The sequence below is a fragment of the Capsicum annuum genome, chromosome 12, assembly GCF_002878395.1.
Source record: "Capsicum annuum cultivar UCD-10X-F1 chromosome 12, UCD10Xv1.1, whole genome shotgun sequence".
In the NCBI taxonomy this organism is placed as follows: Eukaryota; Viridiplantae; Streptophyta; class Magnoliopsida; order Solanales; family Solanaceae; genus Capsicum; species Capsicum annuum.
Genome location: NC_061122.1, coordinates 12,472,572 through 12,499,459, shown reverse-complemented (window position 1 = coordinate 12,499,459; position 26,888 = coordinate 12,472,572). Strand labels below are relative to the sequence as shown.

At 36.1% G+C, this 26,888-nt stretch overlaps 1 pseudogene; it reads right to left on the bottom strand.

The window, feature by feature from the left end:
- Positions 1–2,812: 2,812 nt before the first annotated feature.
- The window catches only part of LOC107849670, a 28,197-nt pseudogene continuing 4,121 nt past the window's right edge, over positions 2,813–26,888 (bottom strand).

The window sequence follows — 26,888 nt, the reverse complement described above, 5'->3', positions numbered from 1 at the left end:
AACACTCAGCATCTTGCAAATATGTTCGTGTGTAATGTCAAGTGGGGCAACTGGAAAAATATTTAAAAATCAATTGTCAGTTTCTTACATCTTTCACTCCTTTAATAATAGTAGATAAATTTTCATAAGAGGGGGTATCCTACAAATATGTTCCTGTATTATAAGGTCAAGTGAGGCAACTGATGGGAGAAAAGATTAATATATATATGGAGTCTCATTCAGTTAATCAAGCCATTTAACTTTTTTCTGAAAAGTTAATATAAATATTTCCAGATAGGGCCCACCTAAGAAAGGTTAAGACTATGCCTCCTTTAAAGTTAATAGTATAATCTAGACTTATTTTTTGTGGGAGTGAGGGTGGGAGAGATAAATTTGCGCCTATATAACTTGTAAATCATACAAGAGAGATATATAGATTGCATTACGATGAGCTTGATGAAAAGTGTTGACATTTCTATCGATGCATGGAAAAGTGATAAATAACACAAAAACTAGGGGAACAGTAAATTGAAGTCCTTGATCGGCAAGCTGAAAGTCTCGAAGAACAATAGGATGAAAAAAAATTTGAACTTTTGTAATGACAAATAATTTTAGTTAGAGGGAATAATTCAGTTTTCAAAAACACTGCTGCCTATAGTATGTATAGTCAAAGTAAGGCAAACAATTACTTATTAGATAAATAATGTTATATATACTCCTCCAAAATTGAAAAAGAAAATGGCTATGCTGACAATCAACATACATACAACTTAAAAAAGAAAAGAAAATTGGTTGTGTGTCCCTTACCACACTATAAATACTTGTCCAATCACATCCTAATACTAGGAAGTTGACTCTTCTCTAATTGAAAAAATCGCTTCTCTTGGCATTTGTTGGAAAGAGGAGAAGGAACTTCTTCCACTAGACGAGGCCATTTTAGCAAAAAAAATTAGCCACGCAGTTGGCTTCTCTGAATCAATGAGAAGTGTTGACCTCGACACCTTCAAGACTTTGGGAATGTCTCATAATTCAGATGATCAATGAGTCAAGCTTAAAAAAATCTTGTTGAAGCCATTACTTACATACCACGCACTAACATAGTATACAGCCGCAGCTTCTGCAATGTTGTTACTACTACAATGAACAGGAATCAAGAATGCCATGATGAATTCACCGTTGTGATTCCTACCACACCTCCTATTCCTGCTTTTCCAGTACTCGCATCAAAGCTACCATCAGTATTTACCTTTATGTAGTCAATAGGAGGCTTCGTCCGGATCACTTGTGATCTTCAGTTAACCGTTGGTCTTCGTCTTTCTATGAGGTCACACCAATCTGTCCAGCTTCCATCCATATTAACTTTGGGAAAGGTTGTAGCTATAGTAGAAGCAAGTATAGGTGTAGTGCTCATAGCTATCCTAAGGGATTCAAATGGTAGCTCTATGTATGGATTTTATTTAAATGCATCTTTCTTCAGTAAATCAATGAGGGGCCTACTTATAGTGCCATAATATCTCACCACGACACATGCAGAATCTAATAAGTTAGGTATTACTAACCATATTGTAAACTCATTGGTAAATATCACCATTCACCTTGTGAGTCTCAGGGAAGTTTTTTCTTTCTTTCAATCCAAATAAGAGAACAAAGAAAACACTCAAAAATGAAAGTTAGTGCTAATATTCCAGAATATTTCATGCTCCGTTTTAGCTTTGATAAATTTCTTTTCGGTGTTATACTAACAAGAAGTCCACTGTCTCCAGATAACACAAACAATGATAATAGGCATGACATGTAGCACAAACTTATGGATGTCATTGTTCGATTTCACTTCCCACCATTGTTTCATGATTCTCTTCAGCGGACATTGGTGATGAGTAAAGCCCATAGGAGAACCATATTTGGTCCAAACTTGCGGAACAGTCTCTCCTTCACTGAAGGTTTGATTAGTACAGTGGGGAATAGGCAACATGCAACAAAAACAATCCGAAGTCAGTTGAATCTTTTATCTTCTTAGGATTACCTCATTGAAAGGAAGTTTTCCGAGATACAATCTCCAAGCTAGGAAGGAGAATTTGAAATATTTATGCCACAATTTTCCAAAAGCTCTTGATTCGCGCTGGAATTTCTTTGACTCACAATATTCTAAGCAGACTTGTTAGTATAATCACCATCATAAGTGTCCATCCATATAGCATAATATAATCATGAATACCACTTTCTCCTATATCCACTTTAGCAAGTTTTTCGGCTACGTTATGATCAGGCACCTTGTCCCTCGTTTTCTGCATATCCCATTTTCCAGGCACCTTCTCCCTCATTTTCTGGATATCCCATTTTCCATTATTGATGAAGTCTTTGACTAGAACTTTAGAGTTTCTGCCAACACGAAGAATGATTTTAGCGAGAGCTCCCAATCCGGAATAGTTATCCCAGAAGAAGTTACTTTGTCCAGCGTTAACTTTCCAAAGCATTCTACTCTCAACCTCTTCCGGCCTGTCAGTTATCATATGTTTCCATAGTCAGTTATCATATGTTTCCATAGTTAGGAATCTTTATTGGCCTGTTTCATTGCAACAGGGTGGCATCTCGAACAATACTTAGCCATAAAGAAGTCTAACATATGTTTTACAGGTTATGCTATCAAAAATCACTTATTGGAGTTAAGCGATCGAATAACATAAAATATATTTTCATAATCTGTGTATATTAGATAAATTCACAACCCAAACTCACATTCGTAAACTTACACCATCTTATTAGTCTATTAGATTTAAACAAAAAAAGGAAGGAATTTCTAGAACATACAATTTAAAATGTGAAATGAAAAACGAAGAAAAAAAAATACTTGCAATATTATTTCTTATAAGTATTGTAAGGAGGTCCTACATAAAGTCCAATGCACCATTACAATTCATGAATATAAATAAAGAAATTTCATTGTTTCAACTAAGGAAAATGAGGTCCTCTGGCTCCAAGACAAGCAACATATAGTACTTTAAATTTCAATGCTGTCCACAAGTAGGGCAACTATGTAAGGTTTTGGAACTTTCTCAGGATGAGTGTATCCATCTTGATTGTGCTTGTATGTGACATCAATAATGCGAGCAAGCTTGAGAATACGAGTTAAAATCTCCGTATAGACAGGAGCAGGCCTAAGAATTCCTTTATTAACATCTTTCCATGCTGTCTCAGCCATTTCATGAAATTTAGCCATTGCTTCTTCCATTGATACGCCATAATCTCTCATGTAACATTCAATTCCTGTTGCAATTTGTCCCCTACTTTTCTCAACCTGGAAAGCCAGATAGATTAGGCCATTAGGGGGCTAGCATTTATATTGTTTCAATATTCGTCACAACACTTTGTTTGTTCAAATCCTATATAACGATATAACTTTGTGAGATACAACTCATACCTCGTATGTAGCAATGTCATCAATAACTCGGCATAATGTCACATTAGCTTCAAGAATTTTAGGATTCTTTGACAACCACTCATAGTCCTGCTCCGTAGCAGACTTCATGCCCAAATATGATGTTGTGAGCAAGTAGTAAGTGCTAGTTGCTAAAGCATTACTTAGGTATTCGGAAACAGGAGGCATATATCCTTCAATAAACCATTTTGCCTCGACATTGTATTTCCTCACTATTTCTTTCATCTGTGAAACACCAAACATATGAATTCAAGTGTTATAAAATAGTCATTCGATTGCTTCAAGCTTATGATTACTAAAGATGCAAAGTGAAACGAAGTGAGAAATGAATTAATGAAATAAGTAATTTGATAGTTAGGTAACTTAAACATACTCTTTCTTTTGCAAGATAGACAACATGAGATCTTCCATCACCAGACAATTCCTTTTCATGATCCTCATAAAGATCTAGAAGAGCTTTGAAGCTAATTTTCATGTAATCAGGGAGTCGATCAATTTCATTGATATCCCACCTATATTGTGCAAAAGCAATCGTGAACTAATTATGCATTTTAGAAGAGCATAAAATGTTGTGGACACCTAATTTTGTCTCTCCCGAAGCTTTATTTTATTCATTTTTATTATCTCACCTTACCACGTACCCTCACCCATTCTATAATTCTTTTTCACAAAATGACAAAAATAACAAACCCCTAACAAACTCAATCCCCAATATTCTCTTAATAACAAAATTAACAACCTACCCCTACCACCTACCCCACGTCACTCTATTAACCCCATCTACATTTTTATTATCTCACCTTACCACGTACCCTCACCCATTCTATAATTCTTTTTCACAAAATGACAAAAATAACAAACCCCTAACAAACTCAATCCCCAATATTCTCTTAATAACAAAATTAACAACCTACCCCTACCACCTACCCCACGTCACTCTATTAACCCCATCTACACGTTTTTCATCAAGGACATAACAGAATTGAATACGTATACTCACTTTTACAACAACAAAAAAAATAACAGAGGGGCCCACAGAAGATTCCACCACCCCATTCATGTTTAATTTCCCTCGCTGGAAACACATGATTATATATAATACACTAACAACAAAAAAGGAGGAGGGTTCCATTTTTCTGGGGGGCCTACAAGGAAAATAATAGATACAATATAACAAAAGGGAGGGGGCCCACAGTGGAGGAAGGAGATCTTCCTTTTCTTCTCCATTCACACAACATACAGCAAGACACCACTCCATTTTTATCATTCCATCCACACACCATCGCATGTACATACACCAATCTCTCACAGATTCAAGGGACGACACAAGGATTCCGTCAATTTACACACACGCACTAACACACTCATACACACAGTGAGCTAGAGACTAATCTGGCATTGAGAAAAGGGAGAGAGAGGGAGGAGAAAAAGACCGAGAAAGAGAGATAGAGAAATAGCGAGAAGAGGAGAGTTGATCGGTGTAACACCCCGTAAAATTAGTGCATGGATTAGCCTTTAATAGAGTGCTCTTAGACTTAAAAACTTGAAAATTTTTCTAAGTGTAATGAGGACTTAGAGTCATTTTAGCTGGCAATCTTCGGGATACAACTTTTCAACCTTACCGACATTCATTTTTAGATTTTCAAGTTGCGTTATGATCGGGCAATTGCATAGTACATCTCGGATAAGTTTCTGAATTTTTCGGAACGCATTAGGCTGCTTTTGGATTTCAAAACAGTAGCAAAATGCATAGCTTATTGCCCAGTTTTTAGCATTTCAGGGTCAATTTCAAACGATCATAACTCTATGAATATAATGAACTGGCAAAGCTGCTACCTATCAAATGAAAGCTCTTTGAGTCTTCTTTCCAATGCAACTAGTTTCATCCAAATCCAACATCTGAGTAAGGGGATATGCCCGTTTTACTTTAGCCTGTCAGCTTGTCAACTGAGGGACAGTTTCGACTTTGTTTGTTTTCTTAGGGGCATTTTAGTCATTCACCTCATCCAAATTTTGTCTATAACACCAGATTTAGTCCCCAATTCATCAAATTATAATACTTTTCTCAAATTTTTCTCTCAAGAACACCCCTTAGGGTTTCAAACAAAAATTCCAAATAACTCAAGATTCAACCATGGGTTTTGGAAGGTAATTGGAGATTTGGAATCCCCACATCGTAGGCTTCAAGGATCATTCCTCAATTTCTTAAATAGAGGTACGCGGGATTTTCCTAACATCTCATGGGCATAGAAATCATGTTTTAAGAATGGGGTTTTTGAATTCATGTACATACTCATGTTTTAGAAGCTTTAATGATATTGTTTTGGCCTTTTGGCTTTCCCCCAAAGTGATTTGAAAATTATATGTATATGTATATATGTGTTTGTCTTGAAATATGAATTGAGAGCATGATTTACATGAAACCCCTCTCTTGATGTAAATTTTTCCCATGTTTCACGTGATATAGATTTTGAAATACATCTTGAAAAATCATGATCTGAAATGCTTCGACTTTTGCTATGTTTGGAATATGATTTTGAACACAAAAGAGAGGGTTGTGAATGTTGAATATGCATGTATTAAAAGAATGCATGGTTTTTCCAAAATGCACATAACTACCATATGTTTGATGAAAGTTTTGCATGGATTTGACTTGAATTTTGAAACATGAAATCTTTTATGCAAACTACATGTTTGGGTGGCCTGAAACTACACTTTTATGAAAGATAATGCTTAATGCATTATGGATCAGAAATAAGACTTGCAAGTCTTGGTATGACGATATCAACTCAGACAAATGCCATAACAGACACAGACTAGTTCAAAAATTAGATTTTATCAGATTTTTATGATTTAGAAATTTCAGAATCATACATGTTCAGAAAAGATTAAAAATTGCGCATAAAGAGATGTTAGGTGGTCCCCGAAGAAGGCGTGAGTTCAGAAAAATCATTACCCAAAATCGTGATTTGCCGATCCGGGTATATTATTATACGCTGGCTTAAGTGTCTTGTGGCGTATCAGACTTAGACACTCCAACCCTTGCGGCAAACATGGGTTGGGGGCTTCCCCACCGAGTCAATGGCGAATTTCATATAGCCCGTGGAATATCAGACTTGTAGGGGAGTGCCACCTAACTCAGAAGTAATACAATGATTAGAAACTATTTTGACAAGAATGTCTAATGATTTTTGAATGATGCCCATGTGTTTTCAGAAACTATTTTATTCATGATGTGTTGATGAAAATTGCTCTCATCTATTATATATATGTTCAAATACTTTATTTTGGATTGCTTCGTGTGCCAGTACATTTGTGCTGACCCCCCCTTCTTCCAAGTTTTGAGACACAGTCTAGGGGTCCAGATAAATAGTAGGTATTTTAGATCGCAGAGCAGATTGTACAGAGGTGAGCCTTCTATATTTCAGAAGGCCTGTGTACTTTCAGATATTTATCTTTAGTCATGTTTTGGTCTACTGGGGGCCTTGTCCCAGTTTTCAAATAGTTTTGTTTAGTTCATAGTAGAGATTTTGCAAACTGGGTCAGACATTATTATTATCCAGATGTATTTTGGATTTCTATTTTCAGTATTATGATCACATTCAGACTGGCCATGTTTCTGTATTAGATTTCTATTTTTGTATTATCTTTTATTATATGAATATTGTGCATGATTATCAAATAGACAGAGGGCATCCCGATCCTTCATAGTTTGGGAATGCTCATCACGGCCAGGGCCCCGGTTCGAGTCGTGACAAATTTAGTATCAAAGCATGGTTCATGGTCCTAGGATGTCTGCGAAATCACATCGGGTAGAGTTTTGTTTATGGGTGTGTAGTGCGCCACACTTATAAGAAGGAGGCTACTAGGCATTTAGGAATGTCTCTCTTTCTTCATGTTCTAGTTCGTGCAATAGAGTCAGAATGTTCCTCTTTCATACTCTAATTTGTGCTATGGTGTCGCCCATATAAAAGTGAAAAGTCATCCCAAATTCTTTCCTTACTCTAACGTCCTCAGATATGTCTCATTATTAAGGTGATTCAAGTACAGAAGTTTAGAATCTAAATGGTATGGTCCTTTTTGATTGAACCATATAAGAGCTCAAATTTGTGCAAGGACTTGAGAAGAGCCCGTTAGTGCTTCAATGTGTATTGATTCCGATGTAAACATTAATCCTGATGGAATCGTGCTTTTCAGCTTGGGGTATTAATTGCATTTAGTCCCCTTCAAATTTATGTTACAAATGTCTTGCTTAAGGGGGGATGATGTGTAGTAGAATGTTGAAACTGTATTTTCACCCAAATAGTAGTATGCGTTAAAGTGTTGTTGTCATGACCTATTGGTAGTGATATTGGACAAAGAAGTTGGGGATGTGAAGTTACAAAGTTAGAAATCAGAGTGAGGGTGATTTTTGTGTAAATGAATATTTTAGTTGAATAACCGATGTTCGAGAATGATTTACCCCCCCTGGTGATAGACTAATGTGGTAGCTAGTAACATGTGTGGATTGTATGGTAGTCTGTGGGTAAAATGTTTGACTCAGATTTTTATTTATACAGAGTAAGATATGTATCCTTAGATCATTGAATATTGTGTGTCAATTTTCTATCTCTTGTAATATATAATCTTATTATCATGGTGTTTTTGAAAAATCAAAGTCTAGTGAAGCCATGTGGGGCTCTTTTGATTCACTAGCATAGTTATTTTGTTATTCATTTCATTTCTTATTCAAAACACAAAAATCATAGTCTAGTGAAGCCGTGTGAGGCCTGTTTCGATTCACTAGCCGCTTGTTGTCCAATTTGTTGTTCTTGTGTTGGTTTAATATATGTATAGCTGAATCTGTTTACATGAGATTGAGAAAGTAAGTAGGAGGTGAGATATCAGTATAAGTAGATAAGATTGTATGGGGTTATAATATCATATTAAGGTTGACCATGCCTATTATATGACTTTACCCCCCCCCCCCCCTCCCCCTCCTTGACCTTTTTTTGTTGGTAGCTGTAAACTAGTACTACTTGTGAGAAGGTATGTAGTAGATTTGTGAGGTATTTGGATAGAATGTTCAGATTTGACGGACTAGTATATTATGTTGCCTTCTTCATTAATGGTAAATGATTGATCCTAGACCATTGGCTTGAATTTAATGTAGAATGTGGATGTAGGAATAGTGGCATGAGATTGATGATGTATGTTTTGTGAGATTAAATTAGTAGGCTTGATGTGTTGAAATAGTACATGCAAATGGATTATGATAAGGAAAGTCGTAAGGTCATGATCGATTATTGTGGTTGTGAAGTTCTAGCATATTAGTGTTTCTTGATGTTTATTTCGTAGTGTCCAAGTGAAAATTATGTGTATTGTTGTATTCCAGACCCCAGAGTGCGGTGAGTGTAGTTCATTTTAGAGTCTAGTAATAAGGGATCTTTTGAACTTAATATGATGGCTTAAAGCCAAGGGGGAGATGATAGAATGAATAACCAAGTCAGGCTCTCAGATTCTAATAGTGATGTCATGATGATATAGAATGTCAGAAAGTGAGGGTGAAACTCAACCCATTCTTATCTCAGTATTTTTCAGTGATCCCAATGCCTACTCAAGCTTTACGTTTCAGTTCCATGATCATAGTTCATGTTTATGTATATGATAGAGAATCACGCACTCTTCCAGTTCTAAAATGAGGAGTTCCAGTTCATTCAGTAGTCGAAATCACATTCTATATGTTATAAACTTCAAATTAAGGTCATGCAGCTCATGACTCATATACTCACGCTTTATAGTATGCTCAGTTCCCATAATTCATGTTATACTCTTTATGATTGACGAGATTCATCTTCTAGTCATGTATGCCCCAATTCAGATTTTCTTTGATAAATTTCGGATGTTGATTTACTATTCCTCAGGCCTCAGTTGAGTGTCAAGTTTCATATAATATCCTTCCATGCTTTAAGATCTTATGTTCTAATCTTTAGTGACTCCTTTTTATGTGATGATAGTGGTAAGTAGTAAATATTTCTTGTTGATGGAAGATCATGGTATGCTTGTTTTAGATAAGACCATAAGTGTAAAGTAAGGTTGGGGCCAAATCTTTGATGGATGTGATAGTTAGCTGAAAGGTGTGTGTGTGTATGTTCTTGGGGTAGCGTGTGGGAGCTATATCAATAAATGGTTAGTAGAATATGAGAAATGTGTCTTTATGAGTGTTTGTTTTGAAGTTCATATGTAGTTATAATGATAGGCTTAGGGTGTGATCTTTTAAGAGATATAAAAGGTTGAATCTTATGGTTTAGACTTGTATCGTGGAGTGGCATGTAGTATTTTGTGAGTTGGAGTTAGTCCTGATCACGGTGAAGAAGATTAAGCTGTTTTAGACATTAGTAGAAAGATTTGTCAATGCTCATATGAGAATTTTAAGCTAAATTGAATGAGTATGGTATTTAATGAGAATAGTATAGTTAGGGATATTCGAGAAGTGTGCTAAGCTTGAAAGTAAGAAGTTGTGTTGCCAAAGGCCTTCCATCTTAATTTATGAGTTATATGTCTATATTCCAGACTGCAAAGTAGTGTCAATGTTGTGATTTCCTCAGTTGGATGTCTTGTGTAATCCATACCCAAGATTCGTGGCTTCGTATTATTGTCAAAACTTTTAGAGAGAGTGTTGAAGAGATACTCCAGTTAAGTATGAAGGTTCTGCATAATTCAGTCTGTATAGTCAGTAAGTCATTTTAATAGTCAGATTTGCATGAATTGTTTTCTTGTCTTTTCATTTGTTCATGCTACTCGAAATCTCAGACATGCTACTATTCCAAGATAGAGTATACGAGTAGCTGCGAGTATAGCCCAGTTCATGCATCATGCATTAGATTCAGATTCCAGAGGTTTAGTTATGATTCAATTCGTATATGCCCTGTGCATCGCCTCAGTTTTCGGAGTATCTTAATGAATTGAGCATCCATAGAGGGACATAGGGTCCCAAGGGGGAGATACCCTATTTAGTTGCATGCACAGATTCTTATTAGAAGCTTCGCACCAGTTATCATTGCATATTCAGTCATACGTTCATACGTCAATTCAGTCAGATATGCATGCATTAGAAATGTATATCCAATAGAAAAAGTTCAGTTTATCAATGTATTCAGTTCTGCGTTCATGAGAACAACTCAGTAACAAATCCATGCATCTGATATACAAGTTCATTATGAGAACTCAGCTTATGAGTAGCTTTAGTCGTTTATTCCATGCATCAAATATGCATGTCCGATATAAGAATTCAGAATATCAGTAGTTCTAGCCATATGGTAATGTCATATCAGTGTATTCTTTATTAGAGGACAGGTCGTGTCCGCGTTATTCTATACCTTTAAGGCTTCAACAAGTTCCTACCGATCATTCGAGGACGAATAATCCCAAGAGGGAGATAATGTAACACCCCGTAAAAGTCGTGCATGGATTAGCCTTTAATAGAGTGTTGTTAGACTTAAAAACTTGAAAATTTTTCTAAGTGTAATGAGGACTTAGAGTCATTTTAGCTGGCAATCTTTGAGATACAAATTTTCAACCTTCCCGACATCCGTTTTTAGATTTTCAAGTTGTGTTATGGTCGAGAAATCTCATAGTACATCTCAGATAAGTTTTGGAATTTTTCGGAACGCATAAGGCTGCTTTTGGATTTCAAACCAGTAGCAAAATGCATAGATTATTGCCCAGTTTTCAGCATTTCAGGGTCAACTTCAAACGATCATAAATCTCTGATATAATGAACTGGCAGAGCTGCTACCTATCAAATGAAATCTCTTTGAGTCTTCTTTCCAATACAACTGGTTTCATCCAAATACAACATCTGAGTAAGGGGTTATACCTGTTTTACTTCAGCCTGTCAGCTTGTCAACTGAGGGACAGTTTCGACTTTGTTTGTTTTCTTAGGGGCATTTTAGTCATTTCATCTCACCCAAATTTCTTCTATAACACCAGATTTAGTCCCCAATTCATCAAATTATAATACTTTTCTTAAATGTCCTCTCAAGAACACCCCTTAGGGTTTCAAACAAAAATTCCAAATAACTCAAGATTCAACCGTGGGTTTTGGAGGATAATTGAAGATTTGGAATTCCCACATCGTAGGCTTCAAGGATCATCCCTCAATTTCTTAAATAGAGGTACGCGTGATTTTCCTAAAATCTCATGAGCATAGAAATCATATTTTAAGAATGGGGTTTCTGAATTCATGTACATACTCATGTTTTAGAAGCTTTAATGATATTGTTTTGGCCTTTTGGCTTTCCCCCAAAGTGATTTAAAAATTATATGTATATGTATATGTATATATGTGTTTGTCTTGAAATATGAATTGAGAGCATGATTTACATGAAACCCCTTTCTTGATGTAAATTTTTCCCATGTTTCACGTGATATAGATTGTTTTGAAATACATCTTGAAAAATCATGATCTAAAATGCTTTGACTTTTGCTATGTTTGGAATATGATTTTAAACACAAAAGAGAGGGTTGTGGATGTTGAATATGCATGTATTAAAAGAATGCATGGTTTTTCCAAAATGCACATGACTACCATATGTTTGATAAAAGTTTTGCATGGATTTGACTTGACTTTCAAAACATGAAATCTTTTATGCAAACTACATGTTTGGGTGGTCTGAAACTACACTTTTATGAAAGATAATGCTTAATGCATTATGGCTCAAAAATAGGACTTGCAAGTCTTGGTATGACGATACCAACTCAGACAAATGCCATAACAGAAATAGACTAGTTCAGAAATCAGATTTTATCAAATTTTCATGATTTAGAAATTTCAGAATGATACATGTTCAGAAAAGGTTAAAAATTGGGCATAAAGAGATGTTAGGTGGTCCCCAAAGAAGGCGTGAGTCCAGACAACTTAATTCCCAAAATTGTGATTTGCCGATTCGGGTATATTATTATACGCTGGCTTAAGTGTCATGTGGTGTATCAGACTTAGACACTCCAACCCCTGCGGCAAACTTGAGTTGGGGGCTTCCCCTCCAAGTCAATGGTGAATTTCATATAGCCCGTGGAATATCAGACTTGTAGGGGAGTGCCACCTAACTCAGAAGTAATACAAAGATCAGAAATTGTTTTGACAATAATGTTTTATGATTTTCGAATGATGCCCATGTGTTTTCAGAAACTATTTTATTCATGATTTGTTGATGAAAATTGATCTCATCTATTATATATATGTTCAAATACTTTATTTTGGATTGCTTCATGTGCCAGTACATTTGTGTTGACCCCCCCTCCTTCCAGGTTTTGAGACATGGTTTAGGGGTCCAAATAAACAGTAGGTATTTCAGATCGCAGAGCAGTTTGTGCAGGGGTAAGCCTTCTATATTCCAAAAGGCCTATGTACTTTCAGATATTTATCTTTAGTCATGTTTTGGTCTACTTGGGGCCTTGTCCCAGTTTTCAGACATTTTTTTTAGTTCATAGTAGAGATTTCGCAGACTGAGTCAGACATTATTATTATCCAGATGTATTTTGGATTTTAGTTTTTAGTATTATGATCACATTCAGACTGACCATGTTTCCGTATTAGATTTCTATTTCTGCACTATATTTTATTATATGAATGTTGTGCATGATTACCAGATAGACAGAGGGCATGTCGGGCCTTCACGGTTCAGGAATGCTCGTCACGATCAGAGCACCAGTTTGAGTCATGACAATCGAAGAAGAGAGAGATAAAAATAGGGAGAGAATGAAACAGAGAGAGTAAAAAGAAGCAGGTGTTGGTCCATCTTTTTCCGGCAAAATCATCATCGGAATCACCCCGTGGTTACTGTTACAACATCAAAAAACACCCCTGGAAACAAAACTGACCAAATACGCTCCAAACCCCCAAAAAAGTGACCAAATACTCCAAATCCATCCTTCGTTTGATTCCGTCCAATTCCCAGTCGAAGTAGACTCTAACCAATTCTATTCCAATGATGTCCATTGAAAAAAATGAATGAAGCGATGACACCCAACATGGTTCTGATTTGGTGAGTCTAAGTTCTATCTGGATCCAGTCATTATGGGATTGATGGTTGATCTTTTATCGGTTTTGATATCGAGTTGGTTACGTTGGCTGAGGAAATTAAACTCGAGGTCCGGTCGTGGGTTTCGTCTCTTCACCCGGTTAATACTAAATTTTGAAATCTTTGAATTGAGGTCCGATTCTCTTCCTTCTCTTTTTGATTTCATTATTTGTCATGTTCGATGCTTTGAATTTAATACAGTGTGTTAGTTGATATGTGATAAGGTGAATTATTGGTTTTTGTGATTCGGTATTTGATATCCTTGATTATGGATTGATTATGGGTTGTGTGATGAAATAATGTCTCATTAAGAATTAAAATTGGTTATTTGGGGAATGAAAATCGAAAATTGATAAAAGTGAATATTATGGTATTTTGATTCATTGTGGATGTTGAACGTGATATGTCATCGAATTGAATAGGAAAAAATGTTTAAGTTGGGTAGGCAAACTTAGAAATGGTGATTTGTGGAGTGTGTGAATCGTTCTTTCTTCTTTATCGCATAAGATTTGAAATTGTATTCATTTGTCGGGGAATGCCCCGAGGTTTCATGTACTTATTCACCGGAGAATGCCCCGACGTATTATGTCTTTGAAGGAAGTTTGTGATCAAGGCCCGAGGCATGGAGTAAAGCCATGGAGTGTAGTTTAGGATTAGTTTAGAATAGAGTAGGTTTACATTTCCATACTTTTTCTATTTCGGACTGTATAATCGGACTGGACATTAAACTTTGAGTTGTTTTATTTGATTAATTGTTTTGCGTGTTTTTTTTTGTGGTTTATACATTCGTGGTGTTAAATTAGCCGATACATTCCACCAAGTGACCGTTGTTGAACCATGGGATTGAGGGGTGCCCAACACCTTTCCCTTGGTCAACAGAATTCCTTAGCTGGAATCTCTGTTCGCAGATCAATTTTTAGAGTCAAACTGTTTTGAAAAAGGATTTCCAAAGGTGACTTGGCACATCCGATTTATGTCAAGTGGTGACTCTAAATTTAATTGTAAAAGATCCTGTTTGGAACAAAATTTTTATCTTTTTGTCACTTAATAATAAAATCTTTCAAACCGTAAAACTAATCTTTTTGGAAAAAAGGGGTGTGACGGCTCTGGCGACTCTGCTGGGGATTTTTTAGAATTTGAGCTTATTTTTGGATTTTATCAGCTTAGTTTGACATTATGAGTGTATAAATATTGTTTGTGTTATTGTTTGTGTTTATTTTATCATTGTTGAGTGCTTGTGTGCTACGTGTTTACAGTTTTTCTCTTGTGTGTCACCGTTTTATATCTGGCATCATGTGCATAACCCGAGTCAATTCTTTCTGCAACAACTCTTGGAGTGCACGTCATGCACACAAACTCTAGTTGAGTCACCCTTATTTTAGAAGGGGGAGCCATCGGACGTATGGAGTGGGTGAAAAGCAAACTATCGACCATATGCTCCCTCGAACGGCCTTGCTAGTAAACCCCAACATAGGTCAGCCTTTAGGTCATGTTTATCTGCATCATATTGAGACCTAGCGGAGCCCACTTGGTCCTTGGTAGGAGACTTACCTCTAAAGCATCCCTACATGCTAAATGTTGCATTTTTTAGGGTAACGTGGTTATTTGACGGATTGATTCAGGGAAAGCATGTGTTAGAAGTAAGGTGTGTTTGAAAAAAAAAGAAGAAGAAGTGAGTCAAAAAGGGTTTCGTAGCTTTTAGTGTTCCTTATGGCTTTTGTTTTTCACAATTCAAAAATATTATTTTTTTTACCTTTTGCACTCTTTTTGTCAAAAATAAAAACATCAAAAAGATTTTTCTTTGTTTCTTTAGTACTCTTCCATAATTTGAAAATTTCAAAAAAAAAAAAAACGATTTCTTCTAATAGGAGTTTTATAAAAGAAAATTCAAAAATGGTAGAAATTTTATACATTTCATATAGTGAAAATGTCTCAAAAAAGATTTTTCTTTCTTGGTTGTGGGTGTCATGTGTCAAATTAAAAACCCCAAAAAGATTTTATTTACGTTCTTCACTCATTTGTCTTTAGTCGGGTCTCAAGTCAAGGTTTTGTTTGTTCTTTAATCCTAAATTGTCCAATCTGGACGAACTACGCACCCCTGATTCTCCTCTCTTAGGAGTGAGATACGTAGGCAGCCTATTATTGGTTTAGGGATCTTATTTCAAAAATTCAAAAAAGATTTTCTTCACTCTTCATTTAGAGTAGGTATCTCATGTATATCTTTAAAAGAAAACAAAAAAATATATATTTTCCTTTAATAGGTTCAAGTTTCATTTTAGTATGAAATTCAAAATCGAAAATTCAAAAATATTTTCTTCGGTAATCATAGATTTCATATTGTACAGGAATCTGAAAAATTCAAACAAAATTTCTTCACTCTTCACTTAGAGTAGGTATTTCATATACATCTCTAAAAGAAAACTACAAAAAGAATTTTCTTTACTAGTTTCAAGTTTCATTTTCTTGTGAAATTCTAAATCGAAAACCCAAAAAGATTTTTCTTTGGTAATCATAGATTCCATTTTGTATAGGGAGTTTAAACCTGAAAAATGCAAAAAGATTTTCGTCAATTCTTTTGACAATTTATTATTTTCTTTTCTTTTTAAAGTTTCAAGAAAAAAAAGATTTTAATTGGCCATTTTGGCAAAACTTCACAAACTACGCACACCTGATTCTCCCCTTTTGGGGGTGAGATACGCAAGCGCCCTTTTTAGGGGTCGGTGATCTTTTTCAAAGAAAAGAAGAAACTAAAAAAAAGATTTTGAGAAAGTGTTGAACTCTAACACCTTGTTACCTCTTATTCAGTTAGTTTAAGGTGGTTGGTTTGTGGCATCTTGGCTGATCCTCCACATCACACCAAATTCAACAAAGAGTTAGTTGTGTCCAACAAAGATATAGAGAGTGAAATCATGGATCAAACAAAGAGTGATGAAAATGAGAGTTTGAAGCAAGAAATTAGGAGACTAAGGCAACAAATGACGGAAATGCATCGAGCTTGGGCCAGTGGGTGGCCTCCTTCTCCATTCTCTACTGTTGACCTCGCAAATACCCTGAGTTCTCCAACACAATTGCAAGTTCCATGTTCTAATGTTGTTGATACACCACACCATGCCTCAGAATTCATGTCAAGCCAAAAGAATCTCAATACTTCCACCACTATTTCTCTAGCCCCTCGGCATAAGCTAACTACATTCACAACACCACATGTCGTCTGTGATATTATTGCTCAAATCCTCCGCTCAGACATGCACATTGGCTAGATGCCCAACATTTGTGTTTCCCCATGTTGTTAGTAGACCCATGCTCGATACTCTTGGTGATCATTGTTATACTCTTGAGCCTACATTTAAGTTAATTGGACTACCAAAATTTCTTAACAAAAAGCCTAGCGTGCCAGAAGATCCAGAGAAAATGGTTGAAAAGATAAAGAATGCAGAAAATACTATGAAAAGTTTCCTAGGACTTATGGGTAAATAAGATGTTACATACAAAGACTGGGGCATGTCTTCAAGTGTTAACCCCCCTCCAATCCTTGAGATGTCAAAATTTGAGGAGCAAGATAGACATAGGGAATTCGTGGAATATTTGGGACAATATTGCAATCAATTAAGGGAAACTGGAGGTAAGAAGAATGAGAAATATGAAACTATCAATGTAGTAGAAGAACAGGCAAATCCAACAAGGCAACGTCGTCGTTACTGTCAGTCTCAAGCCCAAGTTCATACCCAGGCTCTATATAATCCCTCCTGAAATCTATTATACTCTATTTCCCCACCTCTATATCTAGTATACTGCACACAGCCATATGTTCAACTCTCTTTTTATTCACAATGGTGCTTACCAACTCCTCAGAGTAACCCTCCAACTCCATAATCATACCAAAGCCTTTCTAGACCCAGGCTCTCTATAATCCCTTCCAAAATCTATTATACTCTATTTCCCCATCCCCATATGTAGTATACTGCACACAACCATATGTTTAACTCTCTTTTAATCCACAATGGCGTGCACCAACTCCTCAGAGTCACCCTCCAACTCCACAAACATATCAAATCCCTTCTAGGCCGAGGTTCGGTCCAAACCATATAATGAAATGATGCAGAAATTGAGGGGTAGCTTCACACCAATTGAAGATTCGTATGCCAGTTTATCCCAGAGATTGGTACAGTGGGGCATGATCACTCCTCTCCTTGGGTATACTCCTGAACCACATTCAAGAAGTTTTAATCCTAATGTATGATATGCATATCATTCTGATGTTCAGGGTCACAGTATTGAGAATTGTCATGCTTTGAAAAGATAAATAGAAAGGATGATTCAAGAAAAATTAATTGTGGTACAAAACATTGGCACCTCGACCATCCCACAGAATTCTTCTCCAGCACATGGTACTGCACAATATATAGAAAGCAATACTTTGAATATGAGGACACCAAACTCATTTGTTAAAGAAAATGTGTCTTATTGTTGTGGAAGTTATAGTCATGTTGATATGCAAACCAGTGGCTAAGCTGTCAGGCTGAACAATTGATAAGTCACCTCTTTCCCTACTAGGAAGAGGTCTGGTAGATTGTTTTGTTTTCTTTTCTATTTTCTGAATTATTTCAGGGTTGTTGTTCAGGATCTATCTTGTTTTGTTTCTCTATCATTTTTGTTTAAACCCTTCTATCTTTCCTTTCAATGAAATGTGGTGTCCTTTGTTTGTTTTGTCTTATTTTAAGTTCTTTGTTTGTCTACTTTACACAATGCATTTTATGTTGATTCTAGTTTTATGACATACCTACATAATTTTTAGCCAGATCTTGAAATCCAACTTAATCATGAAGCATGGAATCAGAGAGTTAAAGTTTGGAAAAGAAAGCATCTGAGAAAATAAGTAGAGTGCTGAGACATTTGGTGACAAGTTGAAGCCTTCTTTGAAAATTAAGGCAATTATTTTAAGAATCACAAGAATAACTTGGTCACCAATCGAAAGGCATATCCCAATTAGGTCAACCAAGGAATATGTGATCCTATATCAAAAGAAACAGGAAGAAAATCATCTCCATAAAATCATGAGTCATTCAATGTGAGGGATGTACAACAACGGTGGGGTCGTATGTTTGATAAGTGTAGAAGAAAGAAGTGGCACACATGCTCAGTTAAAATTTTGTATTTGTTAAAGTGTCACACATGATCTTCAGCTCTCACTTTCATATTGCATGATGTGTACTTGCATTTTTAAGGATTGATATGACGAAGGCATTTCATTCTACTATCCAAACATTGTGTCATCCTTTTTTTACCCCATTTGAGCCTTAGTTCTATTTTCTTTCGTACCCCCTCTTTTGGAATTAGGATAGAGTCGGCAACATCCAAGAAAAAGTGTCGAAAAAAAGGTCAAAAAACTTTCAGAAAAGAGAAAAAATGTGTCCAAAAAGAAAGAAAAGAAGAGTGTCAAGAAAATGAAGTCAGAAAAGAGAATCCCAAAGAGAAAAGAGTCAATAAAATAAAAAAGAAAGAAAAGTTAGAATTAAGCAAAAGAACAAGCAGCCAACACTACGTGTGACCTGATTCTCCTTTCTCAAGGGTGAGATACGTAGGCTGCCCTACCCAGGGCTCGGTCCAACCAAATAAAAAGTTTAGAATTACCCAGTCAAAAGAAACTGAGGCATGAGTTAATCTTCATTATTTGAGTCAATTCCAAAAGTTGTAAGTCCTACCCCACTTCAGGTGTCATTTGGGCCTTATGCTATCCTTTCTTTCTAACTCTATCCAAAAGCCAAGTTACAACCAAAGAAAAACCTTTAGATCAATCTTTGAGAATGTTAAGGCTAAGCATGCAATGAATGTGATGATGCATTTTGAGAACTACTTGTCTTTCTTAGCATACGGAACTAGGAGAGAAATGAAAATGAGAGTCTTATCAGTGAAAACCTTCACGGGCACCGTAAGACGATAGTAAGCTGAGAGAGATAATATGCGAGAGTCTTATCGGTGAAAACCCTCGCGGGCATCATAAGACGATGGAGAGCTGAGATAAATGAAAATAAGAGAATCTCATGGTGAAAAACCCTCTCGAATACCATAAGGCAATGGTGAGGTGATCAAAAGAAATGAGAGAGGCTTGTTGGTGAAAACCCTTCAAGGCGCCACTAGTTGAATGAGGTCTCCGAATGTAATTGACCTAAGAAAGCAACTCAGTTTCAGGGTCATTCACTCAACAATAATTTGTGAGAGTTTTGGATGGAAAGATCAGGCAGTTTAATCCGATATGCATGACATAATCATTAGAGTTGATTGTTATTTTTAGATAAATTTTTCGTTTCTTTGTTTGAAATGGGGACATTCATTGTCTTTTCTTTCTTCTCTTTATTTTGTTTTATCTTTTTTGAGTCAGTCATTCAAATAAAATAAAAATTGTTGTCATTTTTCTCTTCTCTTTGAGTCAAGTCCATGTCAAAACAAGTGATAAAAGATTTCAAAATGACTTACCAGCTACTTCAATTGCACAAAGCAAGACAAAGGGTCAACACATGAAAGAAACAAGATTGCAAGTCAGAATAAGGCATGCAAAAAGTTTTATCAATAAACAAGTCTGGGAACTCATGAAAATACCAAGGTTCAAAGGGTTTATCCGAGAATCATGGCAAAGCAAAGATACTATGTTTCTTTTATTGTCATTTCCCTTAAGTTGTGTTTGGATCAATGACACAATAAAGCAGGGGCAAGTGCCAGCAATATGAAACAAAATAAAGGGAATGAACATTGGAGCAGGTGATAGGAAAGCCAAGTGCTGCAAACCATCACTAAGTTTTTAACTGGCAAATTTTCTTTGTTGAAACAAGGGCAAATTCTCTTAACTTAATTCAGCGACCATTGGAAAAGCACTTCCATGGGATTTTACTTTCTGTTCAGGACCCTCCAGGAAAATGAGAATTTACTTTCTGTTCAGGACCCTCCTGAAAAATGGGAATTTACTTTCTATTCAGGACCCTCCTGGAAAATAGGATTTTACTTTTTGTTTAGGACCCTCCTGAAAAATAGAAATTTACTTTCTGTTCAGAACCCTCCTGAAAAATAAGATTTTACTTTCTGTTCAGGATCCTCCTGGAAAAATGGGAACTTACTTTCTGTTTAGGACCCTCCTGAAAAATGGAATTTTACTTTCTGTTCAGGACCCTCCTAAAAAATGGAATTTTATTTTTTGTTCAGGACCATACTGAAAAATGGGATTTTACTATATGTTCAGGATCTTCCTAAAAATGGGAATTTACTTTCTATTCAGGACCCTCCTAAAAAATGGGATTTTACTTTCTGTTCAGGACCCTCCTGGAAAAATGGGAATTTACTTTATGTTCAGGACCCTCCTGAAAAATGTGATTTCACTTTATGTTCAGGACCCTCCTGAAAAATGAAATTTTACTTTCTATTTAGGACCCTCCTGAAAAATTAGATTTCACTTTATGTTCAGGAACCTCATGAAAAATGGGATTTTACTTTCTGTTCAGGACCCTCCTAAAAAATGAGATTTTACTTTTTGTTCAGGACCCTCATGAAAAATGAGAATTTACTTTCTGTTCAGGACCCTCCTGAAAAATGGGAATTCACTTTATGTTCAGGACCCTCCTGAAAAATAGGATTTCACTTTATGTTCAGGACCTTCCTGAAAAATAAGATTTTACTTTCTATTCGGGACCCTTCTAAGAAATGAGATTTTACTTCTGTTCAGGACCCTCCTGAAAAATGGGATTTTACTTTTTGTTCAGGACCCTCCTGAAAAATGAGATTTTACTTTATGTTCAGGACCCTCCTGAAAAATAAGACTTTACTTTCTGTTCAAGACCCTCCTAAAAAATGGGATTTTACTTTCTACTCAGGACCATCCTAAAAAATAGAATTTTACTTTCTATTCAGGACCCTCCTGAAAAAATGGGATTTTACTTTCTGTCCAGGACTCTCTAAAAAATGAAATTTTATTTTCTGTTCAAGACCCTCCTGGAAAATGGGATTTTACTTTCTGTTCTGGACCCTCCTGAAGAATGAAATTTTACTTAATATTCAGGACCCTCCTTGAAAATGAGATTTTACTTATTGTTCAGGATTCTTCAGAAAAATGGGACTTTACTCTATGCTCAGGACCCTCCTTGAAAATGAGATTTTACTTATTGTTCAGGATTCTTCAGAAAAATGGGACTTTACTCTATGCTCAGGACCCTCCTGAAAAATGGAATTTTACTTTCTGCTCAGGACCTTCCTGAAAAATAGGATTTTACTTTCTGTCCAGGACCCTCCTGAAAAATGGGATTTTACTTTCTATTCAGGACCCGCCTGAAAATTAGAATTTACTTTATGTTGAGGACCCTCCTGAAAAATGAGATTTTATTTTATGCTCAGGACCCTCCTAAAAAATGGAATTCCACTTTATGTTCAGGACCCTCCTGAAAAATGGATTTTCACTTTATGCTCAGGACCCTCCTGAAAAATAGAATTTTACTTTTTGTTCCGGACCATCCTAAATAGAGGAATTTACTTTCTGTTCAGAACCCTCCTGAAAAATAAGATTTTACTTTCTGTTCAGGACCCTCCTGGAAAAATTGGAACTTACTTTCTGTTTAGGACCCTCCTGAAATATGAAATTTTACTTTCTGTTTAGGACCCTCCTAAAAAATGGAATTTTAATTTCTGTTCAGGACCTTCCTGAAAAATGGGATTTTACTATATGTTTAGGATCTTCTTGAAAATGGGAATTTACTTTTTATTCAGGACCCTCCTAAAAAACTAGGATTTTACTTTCTGTTCAGGACCCTCCTGGAAAAATGGGAATTTACTTTTTGCTCAGGATCCTCCTAAAAAATGGGAATTTACTTTCTGTTCAGGACCCTCCTAAAAAATGGGATTTTACTTTCTGTTCAGGACCCTCGTAGAAAAATGGGAACTTACTTTCTGTTCAGGACCCTCCTGAAAAATGGAATTTTAATTTCTGTTCAGGACCCTCATGGAAAAATAGGATTTTACTTTCTGTTCAGGACCCTCCTGAAAAAATGGAACTTTACTTTCTATTCAGGACCCTCCTGAAAAATGGGATTTTACTTTATGTTCAGGACCCTCTTAAAAAATGGGACTTTACTTTCTGTTCAGGACCCTCCTGGAAAATGGGATTTTACTTTCTGTTCAGGACCCTCCGGAAAAATGGGACATTACTTTCAGAAAAATAAAATCTTTCTTTATTTTAATCTTTGTTTGAGATATTTTTGTTCTAGTTTTGATTTTAATTTCAGGATCCCGCCTGAAGAACGGGATAATAAAATTACAAGTTAGGAGCCCACCTGAAGAACAGGGTGATGAAATTGAAATTCAAGCAACAAGGTGAAGGGATTGACAGTCAAGTAACAAGTTGAAGAAATTAAAAGTCAAACAACAAGTTGAAGAAATTACAAGTCAGGAGCCCGCCTGAAGAATAAGGTAATGAAATTACAAGTCAAGAGCCCGCCTGAAGAACAGGGTGATGAAATTAAAATTCAAGTAACAAGGTGAAGGGATTGACAGTCAAGTAACAAGTTGAAGAAATTGAAAATCAAATAACAAGTTGAAGAAATTGCAAGTCAGGAGCCCGCCTGAAAAATAGGGTGATGAAACTCAAGTCAAGAGTTCAGAGAAGCTGTATGGATAGGATTTTCTAATTTCATTTTTTTTTTCTAACTTGTAATTTTCATTTATGATGTAATAACAGAGCCGCGGACCGAAACCTCGATGGGACCTCACTCGACTCTCCAACTCGGTATAGTCCATCTCCCTCCAATCCTTGGAGATACCTGTCACTTGATTCTCTCATAGCTTAGGTAGGTAGGATGTCTTAAGTTAAGACCGGGTTGTCCTTCTTCCTTCTGTTTCTTTCTTTGAATAATGGTCGGATCAAAATTTAGTCTCGTTGTCTACTTCTTTGTCTGAAAACACTTCTTGTTTACATTCAAAAGGGGCATGATGTAGACACCTAATTTTGTCCCTCTCGAAGCTTTATTTTATTCACTTTTGTTATCTCACCTTACCACGTACCCTCACCAGTTCTATAATTCTTTTTCACAAAATGACCAAAATAACAAACCCCTAACAAACCCAATCCCCAATATTCTCTTAATAACAAAATTAACAACATACCTCTATCACCTACCCCACGCCACTCTATTAACCCTATCTACACTTTTTTCATCAAGGACATAACAGAATTGGATACGTATACTCACTTTTACAACAACAAAAAAAATAGAGGGGGGCCCACAAAAGATTCCACGACCCCATTCATGTTTAATTTCTCTCGCTGGAAACACATGATTATATATAATACACTAACAACATAAAAGGAGGAGGATTCCATTTTTCTAGGGGGCCTACAAGGAAAATAATAGATACAATATAACAAAAGGGAGGGGGGCCCATAGTGGAGGAAGAAGATCTTCCTTTTCTTCTCCATTCACGACAACATACAGAAAGACACCACTCCATTTTTATCATTCCATCCACACACCATCGCATATACATACACCAATCTCTCACAGATTCAAGGGACGACACAAGGATTCCGTCAATTTTCACACACGTACTAACACACTCATACACACAATGAGCTAGAGAGTAATCTGGCATTGATAAAAGGGAGAAAGAGGGAGGAGAAAGAGACCGAGATAGAGAGATAGAGAAATAGCGAGAAGAGGAGATTTGATCCGAGATAAGAGAGATAAAAATAGGGATAGAATGGAACAGAGAGAGTAAAAAGAATCAGGTGTTGGTCCAGCTTTTTCCGGAAAAATCATCACCGGAATCACCCCGTGGTTACTTTTACAACATCAAAAAACACCCCTGGAAACAAAACTGAACAAATACGCTCCAAAACCCCCCAAAACAATGACCAAATCCATTCTTCGTTCAATTCCGGCTAGGTCCCAGTCGAAGTTGACTCTAACCAATTCTATTCCGATGATGTCCATCAGAAAAAATGAATGAACCGGTGACACCCAACACGGTTCTGATTTTGTGAGTCCAAGTTCTATCGGGATCCAGTCATTGTGGGATTAATGGTTGATCTTTTCTCAATTTTGATATCGAGTTGGTTCCGTTGGCTGAGGAAGTTCAATTCGAGGTCCGATCGTGGGTTTTGTCTCTTCACCCAATTAATACTAAATTTCAGAATCTTCGAATTGAGGTCCAATTCTATTCCTTCTTTTTTTTATTTCGTTCTTTGTCATGTTCGATGCTTTGAATTTAATACGGTGTGTTAGTTGATATGTTTTAAGGTGAATTATCGATTATTGTTATTTGGTGTTTGATATCCTCGATTATGGATTGATTATGGGTTGTGTGATGAAATAATGTCTCATTAAGAATTAAAATTGGTTATTTGGGGAATGGGAATCGAAAATGGATAAAAGTGAATGTTATGGTATTTTGATTCATTGTGGATGTTGAACGTGATATGTCATCGAATTGAATAGGAGAAAATGTTTAAGTTGGGTAGGCAAACTTAGAAATGGTGATTCGTTGAGTGTGTGAATCGTTCTTTCTTCTTTATCGCATAAGATTTGAAATTGTATTCATTTGCCGAGGAATGCCCCGAGGTTTCATGTACTTATTCATCGGAGAATGCCCCGACGTATTATGTCTTTGAAGGAAGTTCGTGATCAAGGCCCGAGGCATAGAGTAAAACCATGGAGCGTAGTTTAGGATTAGTTTAGAATAGAGTAGGTTTACATTTCCGTACTTTTTCTATTTCGGACTGTATAATCGGACTGGACATTAAACTTTGAAATATTTTGTTTGATTGATTGATTTGCGTGTTTTTTTTTTGTGGTTTATACATTCGTGGTGTCAAATTAGCCGATACGTTCCACCAAGCGACCGTGGTTGAACCACGGGATCGAGGGGTGCCCAACACCTTTCCCTCGGTCAACAGAATTCCTTAGCCGGAATCTCTGTTCGCAGATCAGTTTTTAGAGTCAAACTGTTTTGAAAAAGGATTTCCAAAGGTGACTTGGCACACCCGATTTATGTCAAATGGCGACTTTTAATTTAATTGTAAAATATCCTTTTCGGAATAAAATTTTCATCTTTTTGTCTCTTAATAATAAAAACCCTTTCAAACCGTAAAACTATCTTTTTGGGAAAAAGGGGTGTGACAAATATAATGAGCAACAGTCATCTTATGTAGTCCATACCTTTGTATGGCATCAGTGTATGTTTCAAGTTCTTTAACTATACCATAAGCATTAAAGGTATCATCAACAATTGAAATCATAGCTATGGTCTTAGCAAGCATGACACGAGCTTGAGAATATTGAGGCTCAGAATAAACTCCAACTGTCCAAAAATAACATTCAACTGCTCTATCTTTAGCATATGGAAGTGTTGTCATGAAATCTAAATCCTTCCACCACCTTGACACTTCAGCAAGTTCTTGTTTGTGCAACATCTGGAGCAAGTTGAAATCCAATTTGGCAAACCGAAGTAACACATCATTCTTTGATTCCTCCTTGTCGTAGATTGATGAGATAAAGAATCGGGTCTCAACTCGAGGAATACCTTTGTGCAAAGATTGCTCAAGGGCTTGCATCACTTGCTCCTTAAGAGGAGAATTCAAATGTGGAGCTGCGGACTCAAGATGAGTAGTGGAGAAACCAAGTGCATCTTCTAAGATGTCTTCGCAATGAGTCCTTACATGTGAAGCTTCATACAAACTCAATAATCCCAAGACATCACTAGCAAGAGACTCCTTGAATTTTCCATTGCCATCTTGGAATTTGTTGAAAATTTCTGATTTTCAAGGAATAATAAACAACATTAGATTCTTACGAATGGATAATAATGGTAACAACATTATAAAACTCGAACTTGCATACTGTACTTACTAGGAGAAATTATGTAACCATGTTGTCTGAACAATCGAAATTGAAGTGCAAAGGTACATAAATCATTATAGTCATAAGTCATCACCATCAAAGTTTGAATTTTTGTTATAAATCTCTTCCAAAATGTTATCAATTTCTTTCTCAAAGTGGTAGGCTATGCCAAGAGGTTCAATAACATCAATCAAATTCAATATCTCAGCCAATTTCCTTCCATTAGCTAGCAACAAACTCCTTGTTGCGGATACCTGACTTATGAAATAGATTTATTAGGTATCTAGTGAATCTATTTTTCTTTGTGCGTGAATATTTCTTAAATTTTGTTTCAATATCTTTTAATGATTTACTTTTTTCGTAAGATGTATTCATTAATTTGTTTGGTTTATTATTTTATCCTGTAGTAACTGCAGAGTTACAAATTTCTGTATTATAATTTATCCTAACTGTACTGTAATGTATATCTAATTCTAGATTTTCAATGTTATTTATTATCTTGTGTTGTTCTTCTCGTAGTGAGTTTTTTAAATTATATAAACT